The 22,946-nt window shown below is 41.6% G+C and overlaps 1 pseudogene; it reads right to left on the minus strand.

Annotated features, from left to right (window-relative positions):
* Positions 1 to 1,434: 1,434 nt before the first annotated feature.
* On the minus strand, positions 1,435 to 9,433 carry Trim30al-ps1 (tripartite motif-containing 30A like, pseudogene 1; annotated as a pseudogene).
* Positions 9,434 to 22,946: the final 13,513 nt, after the last annotated feature.

Consider the following 22,946-nt stretch of genomic DNA (forward strand, 5'->3'; position numbering starts at 1 on the left):
TTATGAGAGGATGTTTTTGATGAAGCAGACACATGGGAGGATGTTTTGCTGAGAACAGACACATGCTAGTTTTCTGGAAGCTTCCTGGAAAAAGGACAAGTAGTATTTTGATGGAGAGGATACATGTGAACATATGCAATCTTCAGAAAGGGTACAAGTATAACCCAACAGACAGTGGGCATCTGTGGCATTGGTTTGCCTTGCCAGTCTTTGCTGGTCGTTGCTGGTCTTTGATGGCCTTTGCTTGTCTTAGGGTGATTGGCAGAGCCTTACCATTTCTCCTGGATTAAACTGCCATTGCTGATTTGGGAATGGTGCTTGCAAGTGGATTGAGCTACCACTGTTGATTTCTGTGATCTGAACTGCTCATATCCTGACCGTGAAGACAAGATTCACCTCAAAGAAGTATTTCGAAACAGGTCCAGATCCTTCTTTGCCCTATTAACCTTTCCTTTTCACACTCTGGTGGATGATGGGCTGGGGTGGGGTATTAAAACTTAAGAACCCTTACTAGAGTGGGTTTGAAAAATCTAAGCATACAAAACAGTCTTAGTGGGTGCCATTTAAAATATTTCCTTTTTAACTATTTGATGAGGCACAAGCTCTGTCACTAAACTGACCTTGTGCTAAGGGTCCATTCCTTAGGTAGAGGTAAACTGACCTTCTGCTAAGGGTCTATTCCTTAGGTAGAGACACCCACATGTAATTTTCAAAACTTTTAGACAAGCTGGAGAGGAACTTTCTTTCATCTGTTCTCAGTGACAGAAAGAATGAGGTTGTGGAGACCTGACAGAACTGAGGTAAGAAGCTCTACAGTGGAGCCTCTCCTCAGCATGCACGAGGACCAGGATTCCATCTCTGGCACCACAAACTAGGAAGCTCTATCAGAAAGAACTGGGGTTTGAAGACTTTAAAGAATGGGGTAGAATATAGTCTAATGGTGCAGACCACTTTAGTTCAGTTTCAATGTAGCTTTATATGTGAATATAAAAAGAAAGCAACAATTCAAGACAAGTTATTTGAGTTTAGAAAGACATGTAAATATATGCTAGTAAATACTAAATATTAACAGAACAGCCCTTTCCAGAATTTTCTCATGACAGAAAAATTAAAACACAATTGCCTGAAATTTACTATTGGTTATATCTAATAAATCATGAAAGGAAGGCACAAGGCCACATCCAGACTCAGGATCCATTGTGGACAATACTTAGCATGTGCTTTCACCAGAATGGGTCTATAGCCTTATTACAATACCCAACAAGAATAAACAACTCTTATTAATTGAATGCAAATGCTTCTCCCAGAAGGCATGAAATCATATCCAAGAACAATCAAAGGAACAGAATCCATTTGAGGTAAAAGGCCCTCTGCCTTTATTCCTCTTCTGGGGCCTTTATCACCAGTCCCCAAGGCATTATTCACCACCATGTGTCATTCTTTTGATTGTGTTCCAACAGAGATGGGGGATCAGAGGTGCTACTTCACCTAAGGAGCTGGGTTTTTTTCGGGGGGAGGTATGGGAAATGATGAAGTATCATAGCATTGTAAACAGAGAAAGAACTGGGTCAAGGAAATGAATCTATTCCAGTTTGTATTTAGAAAGGAAGGTCATTAAAACGGAAGGACTAAAACCAGAAAAAGTTGAAATGACAATGGCGCTCAGGCACATGAGATATACCAGACATGCGGGCACTATACAAATATAGGTGAGGGCTTTTATTTTTAAAGGTTTATTTATTTATTATATATAACTACACTGTAGCTGTCTTCAGACGCACCAGAAGAGGGCATCAGATCCCATTACAGATGGTTGTGAGCCACCATGTAGTTGCTGGAATTTGAACTCAGAACCTCTGGAAGAACAGATAGTGCTCCTAACCACTGAATCATCTCTCCAGCCCCAGCTGAGGGCTTAAGAGGGTGGTCTGCATACTGTCATTGGCTCTGAACATTCTATAGGAAGGAAGGGTCATAGAATTATAGATGGAAGCTTCATAGGTAGAAACGCCATCAAACTGAAGAGCGTAAGTTTCCCCATTCAGGAAAACTTCACTATGACTGGGAAGACCAGGCAGAGAGAGGGCCAAGACACTGGAATGGTGGGTGACAGAATACTCATCGGAAACACTGTATCAATTGTTCATCCCTATAACCAAGGAGCAATATTTAGACTGATAAGTTTCATGCTGTTTATCATCAGAATCAAATTTGACATTAGAGAACATTTCATTCATTAAACAAAGTTGGGGTGCAGCATGTGGTCCATCATTTAATCCCAGGAACCAGGCATCACTTCTAGACATGTCTACTTCCAAGTAATGTTTCCCTGAGGAGGTAGTTGCATATCCCAGGACACCAAAGTGATAGATCTCAGAAATCTGCAAATTCCTTCTACAGGAATTTGTGTGGTATTTGTCTTTTCTCTTTGTTAATGACAATGCTTGCCTTGTTTGGTTTTTGATGTAGAGTCATGTGAACTGCACAAAATTGAGACATACTAGCTAAGAGTCACATGAAAGACAAGGCATAGTCTTATTTGTAACTTTAGGAGCAGAAGCCAAATGAGAAAGAGAGAAGAAACATGGAGAAGTGTTGTCTAAAGTCAAGGAGAGGCAGATTGCTGTGCGTGGTGGGAAAAGAAACATGAGACTTAGAGAAATACACTCTGGAAGACATTGAGAGGAGAGGGACTTATAGTACTGTGGTTTCTCCTTACCCCAGTACCACTGGACATCCATGAGCCCTGAAATGATGAAAGTTCCCAGCAGGAAGTACAAGCAAAGGAATCAACCATTAAAGCCCATCTCTTCTTCAGATGAGGGGAAGGTTTGGAAAATGTGACATAGGACAGGATGAATGATTTTCCACCATATACAGTGACATCACAGGGACACACTCTCTGCTCCCCTGAGTCCCTCTACCCATTCAGAATCCTTACTCTCTTCCACATGTAGCTCAGTTCCCATCTGGAATTGCACAATGAACCACAGAATTAAGCTGCTATCACCCTGAGATGCTTGCAGTGTGCTGTTCAGATCCAGAGCTTGGAATGTTCTTCTTTTTGGGATCATTTGTGGCTGTTTCAATCTGAAGGTCTGACTCCTCGGGATAAAATATTGACCTCTACATCTCTAACCTTTGACCTTTGACTACCACTGACTCCCTGTCATTCTAACCATAGATGTCCTTGAATTGTCCTGAGAATGCTGAGAAGGAAAAAGAAGATAGACTACTAACTCCAGAGACGTGTCACACTCATGACCCTGCCCAGTCACTGGCTGTGTGATGTTAGGCAAGCCTTGATTCTTAGAAGCATAGTACTTCACCCTACAGTCAAACAATGTGCTTCTTCCTCGTTCTCTTCTAGAATCATTTGAAATGACGAGTTAGTGAATTTTAAAACAAATAAAAAAGTAAAGTACCAAAATGAAAAAAATAATGTATGGGCTGGAAATGGTGTTACATGTACTCAGGAGCAGAGGCACAATAATCTCTGAGTTCAAGTGCAACCTTGTCTACACAGTGAGTTTTTGTCTGGAAAAACAAAAAACCAAGTCAAACAAACATGAGAATAAATAAATAAACAAACAAACAAACAAACAAATAAGCAAGCAAGCATGCAAGCAAAAAAAAAAAGACACAGCATAAAGAAACATAGAAAGAAACAAAAAAAAGGAAGAAACAAAGACACAAAGGAAAGAATGAAAGATTGGTTTCTAAGGCCGTGGTGTAATAGAGTCATAGAATGTGGGAAAGCCATCTGATGAAAGCCAAACCTTCAAACACTTTTCTCAATGAGGACACTGTCAGTTAGCATCTGCTTCTTCAAGTTGTTTTGTTAAGATGACAAAATTTGGAAAAGGGGACAGGAAAACCACACGTAGGCTGACTTAAACTCCATACGTTTGGAGGGAGACTGATGCTGATAGCTGGGATGTGACACTTTACATACAAGGGCAAGGCTTTCCACAGCTGTGCGAAGTATGTGGTTCACTGCAGTCTTTGTTTCACCACTGCCAGAATATTGTGCCCACAGAGTCAAGTCTCTTAAAAAAAAAATCTAAATATAACTGCAAAGGAAGTCTGGATCTTCTCTATCCCTGGGAGAAATGCCCAAACCCACAGGAATTATTCCCACTCTATAATTCTGTGAATATTGCAGACACAGAGGACATACCCTGCATATGATAAATCCACAAATAAAACACTTGTTAAGTGCGAATGTAAAGCCAGATACAAGTCCATGACGTGGACAGGATGATGGAACCACAAGGAGTCTGAAGTACCTGTAGGTCCATTTGCTTCAGCCCACTACTGAGCCTTGCTCTATAACTCCCCATAACCCAGGCCCCTAAAAGAGAGTCTCATCTGGCCTCAATAGTTATAAAACACTCAGACCCTGCCTTCTCCTCCCTCTCTTTCTTTTTCCTACAACTTGAGGATAGCATTATATATAAATTTTGAAAAACCCCAGGGATATTTATTCTAGTTGGATATTAAATAATTCTCACCACACAATAGGGTTTTCCTTCCCTTTCAGCCCAGACATACTTTCTCAGGACATAATTCACATTCTAGGGAGAAGGAGAAAACACGGCTAATACATTCTTGTTCTTGCAAATCTTGGTCACACGCTCTTACTAGCCACAGAGACAAAGTCAAAGATAACCGCATCAGTCACCTAGTCTCCAAAAACATGAAATAAATATGATCCAAGGCTCTTTGTTAGACTTCTATGTAAATTAATAAACGCTTTTTTATCCTATACTACTGGACATTGGAGGCCAAAGATGAAGAAACAATTGTTTGAACAAATACATATGCTTTGATGTACATACTTATAATCATGTAAACACACGACTTTTCTCCTGCTACATGTTAGATATTCATTATCTTTCTTGCAATTCATAATGTATGAGAAGCTGAATTCCAAATTATTTTAGTCATTTGAATATGAAGTAGTATATTAATACTGAGGAAACCAGAAGGACCAGAAGCGTAGGACATTTGATACTTAAAACCAGCTAATCAGATCTCTCCTAACCCCATGCTTCTCATCCCTCCTCTTCTATTTTCCTTCTCTTTCTGAACTGTCCTGACTGGGAAGAAGTTGATCTAAAGAGATGTGTGTCTCTCAATTTGACTGTCAAACTGCTGAAACAATGACCCCCCCAAAAAATAATAATTTCTCCAGGATCTCACATTGGAAGAAGGAAAACAAAAGATTTCAAACAATTGTAATGACTTGTCTGATTCCCTAAAAGTGTGACACTGTGGCCTAGATCATGATAGGAGGATGATGGACAGGACCCCACTTTGACTTGGATGACACATATGTGCATATTCTTGGCTCTCTGTTTAAACTTTCATCTCGCTTAGGGAATCTGAAGATGGACAGAGAGGATTATGAATCTTTGTTCTTCTTCCAAATGTGGCTCCATTTAGTAAATCTCCATTTTCTGCATTCCAATATTAATTTGCCTCTTTTATATTGACTTATTGAGAACAGATAGATATCAAGACCTGACTGAGCAGATCGACTTTGATATGTTAAACAGACGCCCTAGTTCCCCATTTGCTCAGGGTTTGAGGCCTAACACTATGTCAAACTTCTTTTTTTTTTTTTTTTTTGGTTCTTTTTTTCCTTTTTTTTTTTTTCCGGAGCTGGGGACCGAACCCAGGGCCTTGCGCTTCCTAGGCAAGTGCTCTACCACTGAGCTAAATCCCCAACCCCTATGTCAAACTTCTTATATGTTTGGGTTCCACTGGATATTGGTAGATATTTGTAAAGTCACAGTCTTGAAGGACTGTGATCTCTTTTCCCCTGCAGTTAAGAATTACCAGTAGCTCCTTGAGTGTGGTGAGTTTCCTAAGTAAGTTCACTTTTATACTTGAATTTGGGTTGCACAGTTCTTGGGTTTGGTGTCAAAACCAACTTTAGTTCTTGCATGCTGCTGCTTAGCTGTGTCCAGAAGACAATATTTTCCTTGCAGTTATTCATCACATTTGGCTCTTACCCTCTTTCTATCTCTTCTTCTGCGATAATCCCTGGGCCTTTGAATTAGTGGTACAGTATACATGTTCTATTTAAGGCTGGACATTCTGCAGTCTCTTGAACTCTTCACCTTGCTGGTTGTGGGTCTCATGCTGCTGTTCTGTAACTCACTACATAGACCAGGCTGGCCTTGAACCCACTTAAGCTTCATTTCCTTCTGTATCCCAAATGCTGGAATTAAAGGGGTGAGCCAGCGAAACTGGATATAGGTTAGGAAATCTATAGTTCTTCTGTTTGTGTGTTTGTTTCTATACCTGAGACCCTCTCAAGTCCTGGGAACACAGGATACCACACATTGATTTATTTTATATAACACAAATCAGCAAAACCCCATAGTGAAAAAGTTCTTCAATGGAACTAATTATTTTAGTTATAGCTGAATTCAGATGCTCAAAATTGTCCACATGAAGAATGTCCTCAGTATGTCTGTGCACACTGAATATTATAGTAGATAAAATAATTAGACAACCAGAGAATTAATCAGTGGATAAATAGATAAAAATGATATGATCAGTATACATATTAAAATATTAGCTATCTAAAACCAAGAAGTCTTGTCATTTGTGGTAACTTATTTTGACTCAGAATTTGTTAAACTCACTCAGCTGGAAATAGAAAAAAATGCTAAATGATATTTTTGAAATATGTGTCATGCACACCATTTGATATCACAACAGTAAAGATTACAAGGGGGTCATCAGGGGCTGGAGGCAAAGAAAATTGAGCAGATTCATAGTCAAGAGATAAGATTTCATGGTTATGAAGTGTGTCGGCTGTACTTTGTATGAGAACTAGCTCATTTTAGACAAAGACTCAAAATTCTATCTAATAAGAACATTTTCAATTATAATTAAATTAGCATGATGGAAATAAAACAAGTAAAAGAATATGAAGAATTTCTAGAACTAGCAAGGTCTAGAACCAGCAAGATTGACAGTTTATATGAAAGAAACAAATTCCTACAGAGATACTTATCACCAGAATATGACCTTGGTATAAATTATTTAAAAATGTGATGGAGATCAAATACACTACAAACTTTATACCTCCATAGATAAAGAAGACACCTTTCATATCAGTGACTGGAAGACATGGTCAGGGAAACCTCTCTGAGTTCCTGGATGGAACCCCCACCAACAGCTTTCTGTTCTACTGTAATCAGAGGCAGTGGGGGTAAAAGTCCCAAATCATGACAGGGAAAAACAACCTCCACTACTTTTAAATTCTGGTGGAGTGACTAACTTGATGGTTGAAAATGTGCTTCACACATGTTCATCAATACAGCAGAGTAATAATACCGAAGATGAAAGGTTTCCAAGGATACTGCACTGCATAATTATTGATAAACCAATAAAATGCAGTTTCTCCTAGGCATCCATTTATGCAACAGTTCCCCCAGACTCTGAAACTGATTCAGGGAAGATTTTTAGAATAGCTCATTGTCATCACCAGGAAGATCACAGCAGCAGAGAGGAAGAGCAGTGGCTTCCTGTTTCCTGACTCTCAGAGACCGGGACTTCCTGTAGTCCTGCCTGCAGCATGTCCACGGTTGAGAGCTCCAGCTGATGTTCCACATCTGAGATGAGGTCTCTCACCCTCTGTCTCTACTGCACCAGCTCATTTGCAGACTCTTCCAGACTTTTCACAACATCTTCCTTCTCTTTCTTCAGCTCTTGCAGCTCCTCATTCTCCTTGGAATCCAGGAGCTCTCTCAGTCCTTTAAAATGTATCTGACCATTTTCTACATCACCCTGTATTTGGTTCTTTAGGGGCAAGAAAAGGGAGAGTAGTTTAGTCTGTCCAAATGGGAACAAGAGATGGAGAAATACTGCTCTGGGTGGGAGCTCTCACAGGGAACTGAACTTGGGAAAGGGAAGGGATTCTTAGGGAAGCATGTGTCTTCTTTTTTTTTTTTTTTTTTTTTTTTCCGGAGCTGGGGACCGAACCCAGGGCCTTGTGCTCGCTAGGCAAGCGCTCTACCGCTGAGCTAAATCCCCAACCCCATGTGTCTTCTTTTAATGGCTCTTCAGTACATTTCAAAACAAAGATCTTAGGTCATCTCTACCAAGGCCACCAGATCCAAAGTAGGTTGGCTGAGTGAGACTTAGTTTTTATACAGGTGCCCTGTTGTGGATTGGATTTAATGCTATTTGCTGAACTCACACAGGAACCACAGTCTGCACTGAGTTTCCTTGTCCCCAGTTGGCTCTGACTGAGAAATAAAGTTGCCAGCAGGCAATGGCTGGGCAGGGAGACAGAGGTGGGACTTTTAGGATCCCTGGGCAAGAAACACAGAGGAAGGATGAAGAGGAGATCCAGTCATGACAAGGACATAGACAGACCAAGCAGGAAAGGTGCAGGGCGTTGAGATGGCTTAAATGTAGGTGTAAAGGGGAAAACACCCCCAAGAGGGCTGCCCAGTAGGGTCCAGGACAACAAAGATAAAATATACATTTAGTAAGTATTAACTTGGGAATGTCAGAGGGGGTTGTGTTAGCCACATGGAGATTCAGGAATGGCCCAACCATTGAGCTACATAAGGCATATTAAAGTATAAAGGTTACTTGAGATCCAGAACACTGGGGCAGGTGGCAAGAGTGCACATGTACAGGCTGGAAACACAGCAGATTTAGCAATTTACTGCCTCAGAGTGCCTGAAACACTTTTCCCGTTTACGAAATCATCATTCCTTCTGTGAATCCCCTAGGGAACCTCAGGAACACATCTGTGGCCTGTTCCCAAGCGTATTTCCCAATAATTAGAGTTTCAGATGGCACCACAGGAGTAGGACTCAGCAACCATTCTGACTAAGTACCCTCCATGGTGCCAGCTCCTCACAGAGCCCAGTTCAGTTGTGACACACTGACTTGCATCTCTAGCTCTAGGGGAACCAATAGGGAGGAGTAATCAAGGCCTCTAAAGACCCCAGGAGCTTCTTGACCAGGTCCCTCCAGGGCAACAGGCTGACTCCCTTAGGAAGGGTCCCTACTTCCTTCCCAGTAACTTCTCTGCTTTTGAAGATCATCCTGCCATTCATCACATCTTTTCTCTTTTTCCACCAGTTTTTGCATAGCTTCCTGCAGCTTCTCCTGTGAGAAAGGAGTTGTAGCAGAGTCAAGTTGTGTGATTAGTAGGACTGCTGTCCCTAAGCAAAGGTCAAGAAACTCTTCAGGAAAGACTGGAAGCCTAGGACTGTTCTCTTTTGAAAAACTCGTGTCAATATTTATGTACATAAAATATGTAAGTCTTAAAAGTCTATGGTTCGATTGATTTTTTGTATTTTCTACCTACCATCCCCATACAGACAAAGACAGAAAAATCTCTCTAAGTCAGTCATCCCACTCAGTAGAAACCTTTTATTTTGCTTCTAGCATTAGAAAGCCAGGACCCTTTTGTTAGTTTTCTGATCATAACTATATATATATATATATATATATATATATATATATATATATATATATATATACATCACATGCCCCTACAATGTGGTGTTTGACACCTGCACTATTTTTTAACTGGGTCATGTTTTGCAGCCCTGGCTTGCCTGTAGCTTGAGATCTACCTGTGTAGACAGGTACGCTCCTGAACACTGAGACCGATGAGCGTCAGCTGCCTCAGCTCTAGGATTAAAACCTGTGCAACAACATTCATTGACCACGCGAACATTCTTTTTTCTTTTCCTTTCTTCCTCCTTTTAATTGCATTTTTTGTAGTTAAGTTTCTTCCTTTCACTGAAAATAGACTTTTCATACAACATATATTTCAAGGCACCTTTTAAAAAATGTTTTATTTATTCAAGTATATGAGTGCTCTGTCTGTATGCCTCTTGTATCATGTAGGCATACGTGCATATATATAAATAAAAATATTTTTGGCTCAGCATACCCAAGATACAATTCACAGACCACATGAAGCTCAAGAAGAAGGAAAACCAAAGTGTAGATGCTTCAGTCCTCCTTAGAAGGGGAAACGAAATACTCAAGGGAAAAAATACAGGGACAGAGAGTGGAGCAGAGACTGAAGGAAAGGCCATCCAGAGACTGCCCCACCTAGGGATCCATCCCATATACAGACACCAAACCCAGGACAGTATTGCACAAGCCAAGAAGTACTTGCTGACAGGAGCCTGATATAGCTGTCTCCTGAGAGGCTCTGCCAGAGTGTGACAAATACAGAAGCAGATGCTCACAGCCAACCATTGGACTGAGAAAGAGGTTCCCAATGGAGGAGTTAGAGAAAAGACTGAAGGAGCTAAAGGGGTTTGCAATCCCATAGGAAGAACAACAACATCAACCCTACCCCCTCCCCTCAGAGCTCCCAGGGACTAAACCACCAACCAAAAAGTACACATGGAGGGACCCATGACTCCACCCGCATATGTAGCAGAGGATGGCCTTGTTGGACATCAATGGGAGGAGAGGCCCTTGGTTCTGGGAAGGCTTGATGCCCCAGTGTAGGGGAATGCCAGGGTGGGGAAGCAGGAGTGGGTGGGTAGGTAGAGGAGATCTCTCATAGAAGCAAGTGGAGGGAGGATAATTAGGGGGTTTCTGGAGGGGAAACCATGAAAGGGGGAAACATTTGAAATGTAAATAAATAAAATATCCAATTTAAAAAAATAATTCACCTAAAATTTTTTAAAGATGCTTTTAACATATACTGTATGAGAAAATCTACTTTCAGTGAAAGAAATATATCTTAACTACAAAACATACACTTAAAAAAGGAAAAGAAAAAGGAATGTAAACAAGGCCAGTGTAATGAAGCCTATTTCAATTCCACAGCTCTGGCAGCTGATGCTGGTGGATCTCTGAGCCTCGGGAGTACATTTGTCTACTGGGCTTGATGGTACAGGCCTCTAAATCCAGTTTCTTGGGAGGCAGAGGGCAGAGGATGGCAAGCTTAATGCTATTAGTATGCAAAATCAGTGATACATTGGGAAAAAAGGAGAGCTCTGGAGGGATCCCTGAGTAGCAAGAGCACTCTTGCCTAGAACATGGCTCCCTTCCCAACCCTCATAGAGTTCTCACAGCCCCTGTAACTTCAGTTTTCTTCAGTGGATCTGTCAACCTCTTCTGGCCTCTGCAGGTATGGCATGCATAGGTGCAGAGATTGGCATGCAAACACCCATTTACATAAGATGAAAAAAAAAGAATAATTAATCTTAGGAAAAGAAATAAGAATAATTATATTTATGAAGTCATGAAAACCAAGAATGAACAGAATAGGGAACTAAGCATTGTAAGATGAAATATCTGCTCAGGAAACTATAAAAGTATGGAAAGAAATTGGTACAATTACTTGAGGATACCTGATCCCACAAATTCGAATATTGTTACAATGTCTACAGGAGGGACTAGACAGATGGTTCATGGATTTAGCTCACTGATTGCTCTCCCAGAAAATCTTGATTCTCTAGTTCTGCAAGATGATTCAGAACGGTCTGTAACTCTAATCCCAGGGTATCTGCCCCCCTCGTTTGGCATCCTTGTGCGCTGGGCATTCAAGTGGTGAAGAGATACATATCCAGTAAGACACTGATTTAAATCAAAATGAGTAAATGAATCAAGAAAATGCCATACTAATACTACCTTGGGCTGGAAAAAAACCTCAGTGGTTGAATGTGCTTATTGTTCCTACAGAAGATCCAGTTCCATTCCTGGCAGCCTCACACCACAACTCACATTGATCTACCTGTAACTCCATTGATCTAACAGTAACTTCAGACAATCCAGCATCTCTGACACCACAGGCTCTCCTTCCCTTCAAAAGTATATTCACACAGGCAGACAAAATGTGTGTGTGTGTGTGTGTGTGTGTGTGTGTGTGTGTGTGTGTATGTGTGTGTGTGTTGTGGACCAGTAGTTTACCATATGTCTATGGGCTATATAATTTCTGGTTCTTGATTACCTAAGCAGTATATGGGTTCCTTCTTGTGGAGTGGACTTTTAGTTAAATTAACACATTGCTTGACTACTTCTATAAGTTTTGTACTCCCATTGTCCCAGCATATTTTTGAGGCACAGCAGACTTGAGCCTGGGTCGTAGCACAAGTAAATGGAAGGAAGCTGCAGAAAGATCAGGACTTTTAATCACAGAGACAGAAGCAAAACGAATGTGCCCACGGAACCATGGGTAAATATACTATTACAGAAAGAAACCTTAAGCTTTTGTTTCCAAACACCACTCTGGCTTAAGTCCTCCTAAGGGAGGAGAAAGTACGTGTCTTGGAGCAAGAGGTTCTTGGTGTATCTCAAAATTAAAGATGAGGAAGAAGAGTATGAAGTCCATCTGGAAAAATAACAGGGCTTCTTTAGTCCTTGAAAGCCATCTTCCTTAAGTTACCCTTCCTTTTGCTCTCCAACCCCAGAACATTCAGCAGGAGGCTAACAGTACCCTTCCCTAGCCCTTTCTCATTTTCAACTTAAACTCACCAGAGCAAGTACAGTGTTTTCTTATAAATTCTTCCTAACTCTGCACCCTAAAATTGTTCACACATCTTCAGACACCAACCTAGAGACCCAAAATCTGTATAGAAGAGCAAATGAAGGCCAAAGACTATGTATGAGAATTCAGTCACTAAGCTGGTTCTCTGGTGAGCCAGGAGAGAAATGAAAGTTCAGACTTTGCAGGTTGAAACTGAGAAAGAGGAACTTTTACCAAACTAACAATCAACAGGATGGTACCACATCATGAACTGGGGTGTACCACCAGAGGAAGTCAGTTGCTTGGGTCAGTTCAGCCTTCCAGAAGTTTGCGGCATTTTTCACAGCTACAGGAACTTGTTGTGTCCCTTGTTCAGACTCAGGAAACAATCACCCAAAACGTTCCTGACCCTCTGGAAATCTGCCTGTAATGGAAAGAAAGCCTTCCCCATGGTTTCTTCTGCACCTGAGTTCCTGGTTGGGTTTTGCCTTGGTGTCAGGTGTGGCCCAAAGGGAAGGAAAAACAAGGCTAGGGACAGAAAGTTGCAGTGTTCCCCTGAGGTTGGAGCTGGACTCTTACAGGATGAGAACAGGAAGGAAGTTGCAGTTCAGGGAAGGACCACACCAGTAAGATTTGCTACCCAGCAGGGACACAGTGGGGAGGAGTCATGTGCAGAGACATGTAGAAAAACACTTCACCACACTCACAGCAGACATAGTGATCTACAGAGGGTGCTCCAGCTGCCCCATGGTCTCCTCTAGATAATGTATTCTGTGGCTGAACAGACCTAGTCCTTTCACAGTGCTGATCTGATCCATCCATTCATTTTCTCCTTTCCAGGAGTCACTCGCCAGAATATCTTGGAGGTCCCATTTGATTTAGGATTTGTATTAAAGACCTCTGGTGACCCAGTCAGCGTTCCTTGAATTACAAGATGAAATCTGTATAGTTGGGAATGGGCTTCAGTTACCACAGTGTTTGCCTAGCTTTCTGGAGCCCAGGAGGGTGGATCTTCTCCAGTGTACACAAGCAGATGTGCTGACACATGCATGTACTTTCTCCAATAATGCCATACTCCTATTCTTTCCTGAACAGTGTCTTAAATGGGAACCAAGATATTGTCCTCTGGGGCAATTCTTAGTCAAACAGTCACAAGGTCCCACTGCTTTCCTGCTGGCTGCATGAGGATCAGGAGCTCAGCCATGGTGACTGACCTTAGGACAGCATGGGAAACACATGAAACTTTCCAAAGAGAAAAGAAAGGGAGAGAGAAAGAAAGAAAGACGGAGATAAGGAAAGGAAGGAAGACAGGAATGAAGAAAGAAAAAGGGAACAGAATAAGAAATAAAATAAGTCAATTCAAGTAAGTTGGTGTGTGAGGGAACACTGGAGAAACCTGCCCAGTCACCATCACCTATGTCCCCACTCCTGTTTGCCTCTCTCATTATTTCCCTACATTCTCAAATCTACTGAAATATAAGTGACAGGAGATATGACACTGTAGTTTGAACTTATTTCACATATTTGTTGTCTTTTCCTCTTTATCCTCTTCTTCCTTTGAGACATATTCTCACGGTCTACCCCAACCTGACCCTTACTGAGATCTAGTTTCCTCAGGCTTCCCAGTGCTGGGGTCATGGACTTTGCCGTTGTTATTTAGTTTGGCCTTTCACTTTCAGGGATTGAATCCTGTGCCCTGTGGATGTTGGGCTAGCTCTCCATTCCTAGCCACACCTCTACCTCAATTTCACATCTTGATGAGCTCATGAGCCTCTACTGTTGTTTTTGCTGTGGACACAATTGCTGACAATATTAGGATGTTCCTACCTTCTGAATTTTTAATCTTTATGTAAAATCCTTTCACAACTTATTTTTTGAGGCAGGGATTTACTCTAAATTCAAGCTTGGGCTGGAAGTAACTAAGTGTTCAGGATGGTCTCCAATTCCAGGCAATACTCATTTCCAAGGACAGCCTAAGACTACCCTAGCACTGCCTTATGTTTGGCCATGGGTCTTTGCATCTGTTTCCATCAGCTGCTGGAAGAAGCCTCTCAGGAGATAGCTCCTGTCCACAAGGATAGCAGAGCATCATTAATAGTGTCAGAGGTTGGCTCTCTCACAGAGGATGAATGTAGTGCATTTGGCCTAATGCTGCTTGTTTTTTTAATGTTAATTTGAGTCCCTTCAAACTGTTTGCAGAAGATAGTCTGCACATAAGACACCGAGGGACCCTGACTTCATTTAATTCTGATTGGTAAAGATGTCAGCAGCTAGTAGCTGGTAGAAGAGACATAGGTGGGTTTAGGTTTCTTTAGCTTGGGACTATGAGGAGAGAGAGAGAGAGAGAGAGAGAGAGAGAGAGAGAGAGAGAGAGAGAGAGAGAGAGAGCCTCCATGCCTTAGAAGAATATGCAGGATGCAGACAAGAGCCACCATGGGTAGGGAAGCAAGGAGAACAGCACCCTGGGTCTCTATGCCAAGAGAATGTGGTCCAGAGGGATGACTAATTGGAGTTAAGAGCAGCCAAGATGGATCATAGAACATAGAAATTAGTAAATAGTAAATTGGAGTTAATCAATCTGTAGAATCTAACAGCATGGAGGGTAGGCATAGGATTTATTAAAATATTCCTGCTATAGATGGATCTCAAGATGGAGCAGCCATTAATTGGCTTTTCCCTCAACTTTGCTTCCTCTTCATCTCTTTGCATTTTAAAGGCAGGACAAATTTTGGGTTGAATTATTTTTGGTTGGGTTGATGTCACCCTCTCTCTCCAGTGGTAGTCCTATCTGTCTACAGGAGGAGGCCACTTTAGTCTTCATATCCTCAACTTGAAGGAATCTCAGCAAGGGTCACCCCACAGACTCCCCAGAAATCCCTTTATGCTAGGTCTCCAACTCCTCCCAGAGATTGGCATTCTCCCTCCCATCCTCCTCCAACAACCATTCTCCCCACACCTGATCCCCATCACAGATCCACTCCTCACACCCTCTGCCACCCAGTTCCCCACCTCTATCCACCTCAGATGACTATTTTGTTTCCCCTTCAGAGTGAGATTCATGCATCCTCCATTAGGCCTTGGATCTTGCTTAGTTTCTTTGGGTCTGTGAATTATAATATGGTTATCCTGTATTTAATGACAAATGCATGCTTATAAGTGGATACATACTACACATGTATTTCTGCAATTGGATTTGGGTATTATCATTTTTCTTTTAAATTAATTATTTATTTCAGATTTTGTTCCCCTTCATGGTCTCCCCTCTGCTAACCCCACTCCTGGTCACTCTCCCCTTTGCTTCTAAAAAGGTGCTCCACCCATCCCTGCTCACATCTCCAGCATTCCCCTTTGATGGAGCAATAAGCATCCACAGGATCAAGCATCTCTCCTCCCACTGAAGTCAGATAAGGCAGTCTTCTGCTATATATGTAGCGGAAGCCATGGATTCACCCATGTATACTCTTTGATTTGTGGCTTAGTCCCTAGGAGCGCTGTAGGATCCAGTTAGTTGATAATATTGTTCTTCCTATGGGATTGCAATCCCCTTCAGCTCCTTTAGTCCTTTCCCTAACTTTTCCATTCAGGTCCCTGGGCTCAGTCCAGTGGTTGGCTGTGAGTATCTGTATCTGTCTTAGGTGCTAACAGAGATTCTTAGACGACATCCATACCAGGCTCCTGTCTGAAACCACATCTTGGCATCAGAAATAGTGTCTGTGGATAGGATGGATCCTAAGGTGGGTGGTCTCCAGATGCACTTTCCTCAGTCTCTGCTCCATTTTTTTTGTCCCTGTGTTTCATTTAAACAGGAACAATTCTGAGTTAAACATTTTGAGATGGGTGGGCAGCTCCATCCCTTCACTGGGAGCCATGTCTATCTACTGGAGGTGGTCTCTTCTGTCATCTCCAATGGATCTGAAGAGCCTCTGGCATTATTAGCATCTGGGACTTTCTTGTGGTTCTCCATGCCCCCCCCCCCACTGCTACTTATTTCTATTCATTCTCCTGACCCTCTGGAATTCTCTCCTGTCTCTTCCTATATCTGATTTTTGCCCTCCTTCCCTCCCTACCCCTCCCACCCAGTACCTTTCTCCTTCTACTTCCTAGGATCATTTTGTTCCCCCTTCTATGTAGGATTGTAACATCTACACTTTGCCCTTCCTTCTTGTCAAGTTTCATGTGGTCTTTGAGATATATTGTGGGTATTCTGAGCTTTTGTGCTAATATCCACTTATGAGTGAATGCATATCATGTATGTCCTTTTGGGTCTGGGTTACCTCCCTCAGGATGATATTTTCTAGATCTATCCATTTGCCTGTGAATTTCATGAAGTCCTCTGTCTTAATAGTACTATTCCATTGTGATATGTACCACATTTTCTATATCCCGTCTTCTGTTGAGGGACATGTAGGTCTCCAGTTTCTGGCTATTATAAATAAGGCTATGACCATAGTGTAGCATGTGTTCTTGTTATGTGTTGGAGCATCTTTTGGGTATATGCTCAGTGGTGGGATAGTTGGGTCTTCAGGTAAAACGATTTCCAATTTTCTAAGGAACTACCAGATTGATTTTTATAGAGGTTGTTCCAGCTTGAAATCCCACCAGCAATGGAGGCGTGTTCTTTCTTCACATCTTCACTAGCATCCACTTTCACCCAAGCTTTTGATGTTAGCCACTCTGATTAATGTAAGATGAAACCTCAGGGTCATTTTGATTTGCATTTTAAGATGGCTAAGGCTGTTGAACCCTTTTTAAGGTGCTTCTTGGCCATTAGAGATTTCCCAGTTGAGCATTTTTTGTTAGGCTCTGAACTCCATTTTTCAATAGGGTTATTTAGTTTTCTGGAGTCCACCTTCTTGAATTCTTTGTATATTTTGTATATTAGCCCTCTATGGGATGTAGGGTTGATAAAGATCTTTTCCCAATCTGTAGCTTGATGTTTTTCCCTATTGACAGTGTTCTTTGCCTTACAGAAGCTTTTCAATTTCATGAGGTTCCATTTGTCAATTATTGATTTTAGAGCCTAAGCCATTGGTGTTCTGTTCAGAAAAATTTTCCCTCTGCCAACCTATTTGAGGTTCTTTCCTACTTTTTCCTCTATCGGATTCAGCATATCTGGTTTTATGTGGAGGTACTTGATCCACATGGACTTGAGCTTTGTAAAAGGAGATAAAAATGAATCAATTTGCATCCCTCTACATGCAGATCACCAGTTAGACCAGGACTATTTGTTGAAAATGCTGTCTTTTTTCCACTGTATGTTTTTTGGCTTCTTTGTCAAAGATCAAGTGACCATAGGTGTGTGGGCTTATATCTGGGTCTTTTATTCTATTCCATTGATCTACCTTTCTGTCTCTGCACCAATACCATGAAATTTTTACCACTATTGTTTTATAGTACAACTTGAGGTCAGGATGGTGATTCCCCCCAAAATTCTTTTATTGTTGAGAATTTTTCACTATCCTGAGTTTTTTGTTATTCCAGATAAAGTTGAGAATTGCTCTTTCTATCTCTGTGAAGAATTGAATTGGGATTTTAATGGGGATTACATTGAATTTATAGATTGCTTTTGGTAAGATAGCCATTGTTACTATGTTAATCCTACTGATCCATTAGCATGGGAGGTCTTTCCATCTCCTGAGGTCTTCAATTTCATTCTTTAGAGACGTGAAGTTCTTGTCATACAGATCTTTCACTTGCTTGGTTAGAGTTACATCAAGATATTTTATATTATTTATGACTATTATGAAGGGTGTTGTTTCCCTAATTTCTTTCTCAGTCCATTTATCCTTTGTGTAGAGGAAGTCTTCTAATTTGTTTGAATTAATTTTATATTCAGCCATTTTGCTGAAGTTGATTATCAGGTGTAGGAGTTCTCTGGTAGATTTTTTTTGGGGGTCATTATGTATTCTATCATATCTGCAAAAAACAAAAAATTCAAGGGCCAGATGGTTTTAGTGTACAAGGTATCTGCAAATAGAGTGATACCTTGACTTCTTCTTTGCCAATTTGTATCCTGTTGATCTCTTTTGTTTTCTAGTTGCCCTAGGTAGAATTTTGAGTACTATATTGAATATATATGGGGAAAGTGGGCAGCCTGGTTTTGTCCCTAATTTTAGTGGGGTTGTTTCTAGCTTCTCTCCGTTTTATTTGATCTTGGCTGCTGGTTTCCTGTATATTGCTTTTCTTATGTTTAGGTATGTGCCTTGAGTTTCTGATCTTTTCAAGACTTTTAATGTGAAGGGGTGTTGTATTTTGTGAAAGCTATTTCAGCATCTAATGAAATGATCACGTGGTTTATTCTTCGAGTTTGTTTATATAGTGGATTGCATAGATGGATTTCTGTATATTGAACCATCCCTCCATCCCTAGGAGGAAGCCTACTTGATAGTGGTGAATGATGGTTTTGATGTTTTCTAAGATTTAGTTTGAGAGAATTTAGTTTGAGAGAATTTTTGCATCTGTATTCATAAGCAAAGGTTGTTCTGAAGTTCTCTTTGTTGGGTCTTTGTGTGGTTCAAGTATCAGTGTAGTTGTGGTTTCATAGAACATGTTAGTATTCCTTTTGTTTCTTTTCTGTGGAATAGCTTGAGAAGTATTGGTATTAGGTCTTCTTTGAAGTTCTAATACAATTGTGCACTAAAACCATCTGGCCCTTGGATTTTTTGTTATATATATATAACAAAACCATCCATTTCATCTACATTTTCCAGCTTTGTTGGGTATAGGCTTTTGTGGTAGGATCTGATGATGTTTTGATTTTCCTCAGTTTCATTTTTGATTTTGTTAATCTGGATACTGTCTCTAAGACCTTTAGTTAGATTGGTAAAGTTTATCTATCCTACTGATCTTCTCAAAGAAGCAGCTCTTAGTTCTGTTGATTCTTTGTATAGTTCTCTTTGGTTTCAGTTCTTTTTTTTTTTCATCTTTATTAACGTGGGTATTTCTTATTTACATTTCGGTTGCTATTCCCTTTCCCGGTTTCCAGGCCAACATCCTCCTAACCCCTCCCCCTCTCATGCTCTATGGTTGTTCCCCTCCCCATTCTTCCCCCATTACTACCCTCCCTCCAACAATCACATTCATTGGGGGTTCAGTCTTGGCAGGACCAAGGGTTTCCCCTTCCACTGGTGCTCTTACTAGGCTATTCATTGCTACCTATGAGGTTGGAGCCCAGGGTCAGTCCATGTATAGTCTTTGGGTAGTGACTTAGTCCCTGGAAGCTCTGGTTGCTTGGCATTGTTGTTCATATGGGGTCTTGAGCCCCTTCAAGCTCTTTCAGCCCTTTCTCTAATTCCTTCAACAGAGGTCCCGTTCTCAGTTCAGTGGTTTAATGATGGCATTTGCCTATGTATTTGCTGTATTCTGGCTGTGTCTCCCAGGAGAGATCTATATCCAGTTCCTGTCGGCCTGCACTTCTTTGCTTCATCCATCTTATCTAGTTTGGTGGCTGTATATGTATGGGCCACATGTGGGGCAGGCCCTGAATGGGTGTTCCTTCTGCCTCTGTTCTAAACTTTGCCTCCCTATTTCCTCCCAAGGGTATTCTTGTTCCCCTTTTAAAGCAGGAGTGAAGCATTCACGTTTTGGTCATTGGTTTCAGTTCTAATTGGTTGATTTCAGCCCTGAGTTTGCTTCATTTTGTTCTAGAGCTTTCAAATATGCTGTTAAATTGCTAGTGTAGGATCTCTCCAATTTCTTTATGAAGGCACTCAGAGTTAGGAGTTTTTCCTCTAACCCTGCTTTCATTGTGTCCCACAAGTTTGGGTATGCTATACCTTCATTTTTGTTAAATTCTAGAAAGTCTTTCTTTTCTTACCTTTCTTTCTTTCTTTCTTTCTTTCCTTCTTTCTTTCCTTCTTTCTTTCTTTCTTTCTTTCTCTCTCTCTCTCTCTCTCTTTCTTTTCCTTTCTTTCTTTCTTTCTTTCTTTCTTTCTTTCCTTCCTTCCTTCCTTCCTTCCTTCCTTCCTTCCTTCCTTCCTTCCTTCCTTCTTTCTTTCTTTCTTTCTTTCTTTCTTTCTTTCTTTCTTTCTTTCTTTCTTTCTTTCTTTCTTTCTTCCTTTCTTCCTTTCTTTCTTTCTTCCCTGACCAAGACATCATTGAGTAGAGTGTTGTTAAGCTTCCATGACCTCCTAGGAGTCAAGCTGTTTCTGGGTATGGGAGGGAGTCTGCAGTGCTGGCTGCCCCGGACAGAGTTGTGGACTGGAAGAAAAATGTGTCTCTGGCTGGGCAGATGGGTCTTACCTCTACTGGGCCCCGTGGGTCTCCCAGTTAGGCCAAGTGTTGGGGCTGGGGTGTGTGTCTCACCTGCAAGCCTGGATATGACCAACCTCTGAGTCAAGCTGTCTCTATATATGGATGTGGGGGTGTTGCTGGAGCAACTCAGGTATTCTCATTCTGTTTTTTGTTTAAGGAATATTTTAAAGAATACTTTTATTGAAGTATTAAATAGGCTCTCAAAATATAGTTTGCTTAAAGTGAGCACGATACAGTTAGATAATTTTAGGAAATGTATGCAGTCACATAGCTACATCAGAGGTTAGGTTTTCTCCTGTCCATTGTTCCTATTTAGCCAATCAGCCCCTTTGTGGGTAGGCAACCACTGAACATGGATGAGTTCATTTTTCCTGGAGTTACCCTGCAAAAGCATAAGCTGTGCAGGCTGCAGGGTCAGCAGCATCACTAGCTTCCATCAGCAGGCTTTGTTGTTAGGTTTTATTTGTTTGTTTGTTTGAGACAGGTCCCTCTATTACAGCCCTGGTTGTCCTGGAATTCACAGTGCTAAAACTGCCTCTGCCTCCCAAGTGCTGTGATTAAAGATGTGAGATCCTATCCCATGTCCAACTAGCATTTTAGCCATTCATTCATTTGTTCATTCGTTCATTCATTCATTCATTCATTTTTCCTTCCTTCTTTTCTTTCTTTCTTTCTTCCTTTTCTTTTCTTTCTTTTATTTTTTCATTGCTGAGTGGTATTCTGTAGTGTGTATGTGTCTCCACTTAAAAATCCACTTCTCTTTATTTAAGTTTTGAGGAACCCTCTAAAACCAGGCAGAAAAGCAGGAAGATGTCTTAGTAGACCAGGAATAAGATGATAGTATTTTTGCCTCTCAGTAATGGTGTTGTTCCTAACATGCCTAGAATACCCCACTGTAGGGCCTCCATACCTGCTGTTGTCATAGCTCCCAGACATGTCTTCTTACTTTCTTCAGTTGTTATCACTTAATTCAGTTATTATTTCTCCAGGACTGTCCAAGACAGCATCCACCTCAGGTAGTTACCACGTTTCCCTGCCTGTGTTTCTTCATTGTCTTCTAGGTGGTTGTTGTTGTTGTGTTGTTGTTGTTGTTGTTCTTCTTCTCCTCTTCCTCCTCCTCCTCCCCCCTCCTCCTCCTCTTCCACCCTCCTTCCTCCTCTTCCTCTTCTTCTTTCTGAACATGGTCTTTTCTTTTCTTTTTCTTTTATCAGGTATTTTCTTTATTTACATTTCAAATGTTATCCCCATTCCTGGTTTCCCCTCTGGAAATCCCCCATTCCATCCCCCAACCTCCTGACTCCATGAGGGTGCTGCCTGACCCATCCACCCACTTGTTGGGCCCTACCTTAGGCTGTTTCCCTTTCCCCTCACTGAGCCTTTTAGCCTGCTATAGGAAGAAGTTGTTTACACCCTCGGCAGCTGCTCTTGGCCCTGAACTTGGGGCTGGGACTTTCCATGGCACCCTTCTCCCCCACCGAGCCCTCCAGCTTGTTGTTGTTAAGAAGTTGTTTATGCCCCTGATTGGGCCTGGGACTTTCCACCACACAGACTTTTCCTGTTTTCCTGGTTGGGGATTTTCACCTGCCTTGTTGTTTTTTCCACTGCCTCAGGTATATTAGGAGATCTCAGTAAAGCCTTGGTGGCACTCTCTAAAAATGGGTGACCCGTGTATGTGTTTTCTTTCAATCCCGCAGACCTACGCCAGATATTCACACACTGGCGCAGGCATCGTCACCCACTCCTTCCCATCTCCCAGCCCTGGCATTTCCCTACACTGGGGCATCAAGGCTTCACCAGACCAAGGGCATCTCCTCCCATTGATGCCTGATAAGGCCTATTCTCTGCTACATATGAGGCTGGAGCCATGGTTCCCTTCATGTGTACTCTGGTTGGTGGTTTAGTCCCTGGGAGATCTGGGGTGTCTGGTTGGTTGATATTGTTGTTCTTCCTATGGGGTTGAAACCCCCTCAGTTACCTCAGTCCTTTCTCTAGCTCCTCCATTAGGGGTCACGTTTTTAGTCCAATGGTTGGCTGCGAGCGTCTGCCTCTGTACTTGTCCGGCTTTGGCTGAACCTCTCAGGAGATGGCTATATCAGGCTTCTGTCAGCATGCACCTCTTGGCATCCCCAATAGTGACTGGGTTTGGTGACTATATGTGGGATGGATCCCCATGTGCGGTAGTCTCTGGATGGCCTTTCCTTCATCCTCTGCT

This window comes from Rattus norvegicus, chromosome 1 (assembly GCF_036323735.1).
Source record: "Rattus norvegicus strain BN/NHsdMcwi chromosome 1, GRCr8, whole genome shotgun sequence".
NCBI classification, from domain to species: domain Eukaryota; kingdom Metazoa; phylum Chordata; class Mammalia; order Rodentia; family Muridae; genus Rattus; species Rattus norvegicus.